Raw genomic sequence first — 6,775 nt, 5'->3', positions numbered from 1 at the left:
ATATATATATATATATATATATATATATATATATACACAATATGTGATATATACAAACATTAGAATTTTAAGACGAAACACAAACAAGTTTAGTTCGTTTTTTTATGTATTAAACGCTAAATTTTCTGTTTTAGAATAAAAGTTAAATCGATGTACTTACTGGTCTGACGTATTAGGTTTAATGTGCTAAGCCCTGTTATAATCCCTACAAAGAATGAAATAGTTTACAAAACTTCGTAAAACAATTGAATCATATTTATTTGAAATATAGTATAAATTTAAATGATACTAGTATATGTACAAATTACATCTACTTACGCGAATATACGCTTCCATTTATACACTTTATTGGCTGAGCTGTAATATTGGTAATAGGAATAACGTTATTGTATGATATGTAATTTTTTGTAAGGGTTAAACTCTTTAGAAAGAGTTTGAAGTTTTTACATAAGAAACCACCAATTTTATTCATTAATATATTTTATTGTTTTGTTGGTGTGTTAAAACTTAAACTGATGCAATATCCATCCGACTATCAAAGTTAATTACCCAAGGAGCTTTCTTTACTCTATGCTTGTATAAATATTTGTATTTAAATTTCAGTTTGATAGATTTACATACATCCACTATGTATGATTCCCTCTATTTCTTACGGAAATATATTGTATGGAGGGTAATCGTGTTCAAAAATCCAGACATGTAAACTTGTAAATCCGAATATGCAATCGTGTTGATGTGTGAGCCTGAGTATGAATATGTGTAATTCTGATCGTGTAACCTATAAAACTCGGGCATAAACAGGTGTAAGATTTGACTCAGTTCCTTCGCATGATGCACATTTTGCAACTTTATTGTTTACATTAGTTAATTAAACCTTCAACTTTGCACACTTTCAATCCGTAGTTTCTGCATTTGTAACTTCAGGCTCAACAATAGCACATCTGACATGATACAAATTGACAACTGTAAAGTCTACAAGTTTGTCGAATTTTGACATGACCTTATATGGAAACAGTGACGTCACTGATAGAGAAAGGCTAGCTGCAGGTAAAGCCACGCCGTACTAGGGACGAAATAAATAAAAAAAATATATATATTAGGTAGGCCTATAATCATATTATCTCTAGATAACAACATTTCATAGAGTATTATTTTTCGGAAAATTAAATTATGAGATTGGTGTACATTTTATCAAGATAATGTATAAAAGATGCGTGTAAAGAATTCGATCGGCTTCAGATATCCTCTTAGAACTGAAAAAAAATACATTTAATGGCTTTGTTTGAATACACGTGTATAAAGATATATACGCAATTTTATTCATAGGCGTCGGAACAGGAAAGTTGCCAAGTTAGACCTAACCATTAGGAACATATCAATAGGGAGGATTCACCCCCCCCCTACTTTTTCCTCGCAACAAACAAAATTGTTCCTTAAAAGACCTTAAAAAGAATGAAATATTAATAGTGATATTGAAAATTAGAGTCACAGTAGGTATACTAGCACCCCCCCCCCCCAACATCACGGATTAGGAATTTCATGATTGGGGGGGGGGGGGGGATTGGGCATCTAAAATTGGAGTTATTGATATGCCCTCCCCCACGAATTAGAATTTTCGTGAATATGGGAATTCTTGTCAATATTTTTTATGATTAGTATAGCCCCACCCCTTTCAATTTGCTTCCGACGCCACTGTTATTAGAGTACATGCAACAAATTGTTAAAGTATAGGCCTCGGCTGAATTAAGAAAATATCTCCAAATGCATCCTTATCGCTACCACGAAGTTGTGACAAGACCTCCCTTTCTTTGCATTGTCGGCAATTTATAGGGAAAAAAGCATATCATGCAGGTAAAAATTGACATTTTTTTTTATTTCAAGCAATTATTATGGGATATGAGTATGACGTCCTGAATGTCGGTTCAATACAGACTCACTTTGTGAAGTTGGTTGATAAACATTTTCTGGAGAGTTATTATAATACAGCTAAATACAGCCACTTGTGAACTAGCTGTAGGTCTGTAGCTCCCTGTCTAAAAATACAGATGGGCGATCTGGGAGCTACAGTGCCTCCCATAGTAAAACTTCAATTTACGGCGCACAAAAATACGCGCTAGTTTTATATTATTGTTGAAGATTGTGTTATTATTTATCTTTTACTTACACAACAACAAAAAGTATAAATACATGTAAAGTAACATAAATTTTCCCTCGAAAAATGACCAAATCCTTGCAGGTCGTTTATTCTAACTAATTCAGAAAAATAACAAGAGTAAAAATGGGGTACTCTATATGCAATGTTTTTGCCCAAAAATGACTAAGTTCAACAGCTGATATTTTTTCATAAATTATCAGAAATCAAAATCCTAGCAATTTGCATACCTCTGATATATATGTATAAATTTTCTGCAAAAGAACAACTTCCTATCTTGAAAACTGTTTGAGGAGTTATCGGTACAATAAGGGTACCTTTTTGACAGCCGCTTGCAATTTTTACTATTTCAATAATCGAAAACCTGGGTAAAAATTCTCTCTCAAAATTCTTAGAATTCAGAAGCAATGGAGTTACATGGGACCCCACGGCGGTCTTCGAACCCCATGCCGCTCAAAATATATTTACCCCCTTAGGTTTCTTGATCCGTCTCATTTCTAGAAAAGAGTACGCATTCAATCATACCTCAATTTTTTTTCTAAAAAAAAATACCGGTGTTTTCGATAGAAAAGGTGTCGTTCATTAAAAGCTTATTGCAACAGTTTAGCTGAATATTATGTTTATTTTTCGTTCATTCCGGCGGTTACGGCATGCCTTTCCCGCAGCAAGGCAGTTGCCATATAAGGTCATGTCAAAATTCGACAAACTTGTAGACTTTACATTTGTCAATTTGTATCATGTCAGATGTTATTGCCGAGCCTGAATTTACAAATGCAGAAACTACGGATTAAAAGTGTGCAAAGTTGAAGGTTTAATTAACTAATGTAAACAATGAAGTTGCAAAATGTGCATCATGCGAAGGAACTGAGTCAAATCTTACACCTGTTTATGCCCGAGTTTTATAGGTTACACGATCAGAATTAAACATATTCATACTCAGGCTCACACATTAACACGATTGCATATTCGGATTTACAAGTTTACATGTCTGGATTTTCGAATACGATTACCCTCCATAATATTGTACATTAATAACTATTTTCTTTCTTTCTTTTTTTTTTAATTTTTTTTTAAATTTTTGTTTACACATAAATCCACATATACACAAATTTCAGACACTATTTCATACATTTCAAGATTCTACATATTGTTATATCTTATTACTCTAAAGAAAATTGATTATCCGTATAGTGTGAAAACATGTGCTTTTCTTGCAAAAAATAAAAATAAATAATAGCAGTAAATGAATAGAGAAAAAGGGAGATAAAGAAGAAAAAAAATACAATAGAAAAAAGGAGGGGGTGGGTACACAAGTCAATATAATTAGAAAAAAAAGAATATTTTAAGCAATCAAAAATGTCATAAAACTTGTTACAAATTGTTTGCCAGTGGTTTTTATAATCTGAGTATCTACAGTTTTTCAATAACATATATTTTTCAAGCAGAATCCTGTTATTTATTATTTGTTTTACTAATTCAAAACTTAGATATGGGTTTTTGTTATATTTGGTTGCAAAAATATACCATTTTATAACCCCTGATATTAAATTATGCAGTTTATAGATGCTTGGTTTTAGAAATTTATCAAATAAAACAGATTTCTTTCAAAAGCTATGGAAATATTAAATTCAGTTAAAAACCATTCCTCAATATCACACCATAGTTCTTTTACATAAAAAACATTCATAAAAAAGATGATCAATTGTTTCAATATTTGTCTTACAGAAGCTACATAAGGGAGAATCAATTAATTTCAGCTTGTGCTGATAAAAATGTGTAGGTATAATTCTATGTAAAATTTCATATTGAAGCCAGTTGAGTTTGGTTTATTGAACCGCTTTAAAGCAAAGACAGTAGATTTTATTCCATTCCAAATCGGTGAAATTTTCTCATAGATCTCTCCATCTAATTGATGATGTTATCGGTTTATTCTTATTTTCAATTAAAATGGTATACATTTCCTTACATCCTTTTGTATCCCTATAAAAAAGATAAATAGAGTTTGGAATTTAAGGTTCATGATCTTTGCTCATATCTGTATTATCTATGTGTTTGTTATTGCCTTTTTTACACCTGCATAATCAATAAAATTTGCATTCACTTTCATGTCATTTAATATTTCTAAGCTAAAAAAATCCCCATTACAGTTAAACAGATCACTAATTAGCGTAAATCCTACTCTAAAATAATTTTTTAGAAATACGGATGAATTTCCTATCAGAATGTCTGGGTTGTCCCAAATTAATAACTTTGTATAAACTGACAGGACTGAAATCTATATGCCCAGTATAAAGATTGGTCGAAACCTTCAGCGACCTGAGGAAAATCACGGACTGGATAAAATAATCATAATGTTGACTCGAATTCCCATAAAAGACGATTTAGCTGTTTCTTTTATCTAACGTACTGATGTACATTAAGATTAATTTAGTCATTTTTTCTTAAGTTTTACGACAAAATACTTATTTGGTAAAAGAACGCTGAAAATATAAACAATTAAATGCTTTCTTTGATGATTCATGCGGGCTATGCAGCTTAAGGTAGTGATCATTGCAGAAAAAAAATTATATAACCCGCGTTAGCTGGTTAGGAATTTTTTCAGCTATGTCGCCACCTTCATATCCCATATTAATCACAAAAAAAATTATTTCATTGTTTAAATTAAAGCAAAAATTTATAGTAAGGAGTCACCAACAATACAAAATAACAATTTATCATGGCGGTGTCGTAGATACATGCATTTACAGAAAAATTCAATATACAATAAAGACACAACTTGTCTTTCGCATGTTAATAAAATATTGAACAGAAAACTTGTGCCAAATTATATTAGACAGTATTAAGTTGCAGCTGTTTTAATACTACACTATACTTATTCATAAGATGAACGGGGAATGCAATTATTTTCATAGTTATGTTAACTTACGGCTAGAGCAGGAATCGCAGATATCCGAAAAGGCGTTGATTTCAGAGCTGACACTTCTTATATCACCAAACGAGGTATTATACCAATCGTTTCGATAGCACAAACATAATTTATCCTTGATGCAATTTCCATAGAATTGAAATTCTTCACAGATTACAATAGCTACAAAAACAATTTGTGAAATTTTAAGTAGTTAAATATCAAAGGATTCTTTTTTAGAAATGAGGAAAAATACAAGTAGAAAGGCGTTATCTTACTTGATCCCCAAGCACTGATCACATCAAATTTTGTAACAGACAGAAGTATAAATAAGATTTGCAAATTGCTCCTCATTTTTGTCTTAAGTCGACAAACAGTGATTATCAAATGCTGTTAAACCCAGCTCAGATAATCTGTAAATCAATATCAACGCCATTCCGCAACCGATGAATGAATTATGCAAATATATAAGCATACAAGGTACAGGGAGAAGAGTAAGGAACAACATGAAAATTCGTATGCGACATCCTACATGTATCTGTTTTCGCCAATCATTGTATATTTTTAAAATTTGTTTTTGAATTCTTTTTTAAAAACTTCTTGGACAATCTTGACCAACTATAGTATGAAACGTATGAAAAAGAAGAAACCATCAATTGTAAAAGTCATGGTCCACAAACCAAAGAGGTCAAACATCTGGATATGAAAAGCATGAATGCACTTAAGGACATGAGATATTTGCGAAAAAAAATAAGCTTTTAAAACAAACATTTTTCTTTTAATTGCAGTAATGGTCAGCATCCAAACTGCAAATTTACGTAATTACGTTAAATAAAGTATGGTTTTACTAAGTACGAATCTGTTTTAATAGGCGGGTTTTATCACGATTTCTTGAATCTCCACACGATAATGAAGATGCACACTTATACACTTACTTCATACATAGTCAGCGCATGTTTTTCTATTGTTCTCCGTTGAACTGTAATTGTAAATTTGCATTATCTAAGTTATGTCAAAGGGAGATTAATAGACAAACGTGTGCTCATGGTTTAAATGAGAAAAAAAATGATTCTTCTTACTTTCGTTTTCTCTATTGTAGCCAGGGGTTGATACATATTGAATATTATAATTCACCACGTGATAAACACGTGATAACGAAAATCGATCACGTGACGTGTAAGTTAGCATGCTATGTACTAACTAGGACAATGTTTTTGAACACGCTTAATTGTCGACCACTGATTTAAAGTCTTCTGTATACGTACTTATTGTCAAAACCGTAGAAAGTAGTATTCTTGTGCCGTATTGAATAGAAAGTGCTATGGTGAAAGAGTGATCACATATTTTTTTTTTATAATACACGGCATTGTTATCCACGCTAGTCTAATTTTAGTCCCATTTTGATAATGTCACCTCCTCTTCTCATGCATATTGATATCAATCTTATGGGAGATAAGCGAAAATTCTCTTTCTTTGTATAAACTTTCTCCGATTCCGACCTTTTTTTTTATTAAAAAAAAAGCTATTTGACCAACTCTAAGCAAACTATCAAGTTTGTTTATCTGAATGATGAAAAATGATAAAAAAGGGACGATGATATAGACATTTTTTCCCTACAAAACCTGTCGGCTAGAAAAACAAGATATATGTTAGCCAATGCTCACTAGTAATACCCCCGCTGTGATGTAAATATGTAAAGTAAGCGAAGTCGACATTAA

At 31.6% G+C, this 6,775-nt stretch overlaps 1 protein-coding gene across 1 annotated transcript in view; it reads right to left on the bottom strand.

Moving 5' to 3' along the window:
- The window catches only part of LOC128186475 (uncharacterized), a 16,095-nt gene extending 9,933 nt beyond the window's left edge, over positions 1–6,162 (bottom strand). The window contains exons 1-4 of the mRNA XM_052856252.1: positions 6,137–6,162; positions 5,079–5,240; positions 319–357; positions 161–205 (exon numbers count right to left, since the gene is read on the bottom strand). The gene's annotated coding sequence lies outside the window, so the exon portion shown is untranslated. The remainder of the gene's footprint in view (positions 1–160; positions 206–318; positions 358–5,078; positions 5,241–6,136) is intronic.
- Positions 6,163–6,775: the final 613 nt, after the last annotated feature.

This window comes from Crassostrea angulata, chromosome 6, assembly GCF_025612915.1.
Source record: "Crassostrea angulata isolate pt1a10 chromosome 6, ASM2561291v2, whole genome shotgun sequence".
NCBI lineage: Eukaryota > Metazoa > Mollusca > Bivalvia > Ostreida > Ostreidae > Magallana > Magallana angulata.
The sequence above is the reverse complement of the archived record's forward strand: the minus strand, read 5'-3'. Positions and strand labels throughout refer to the sequence as shown.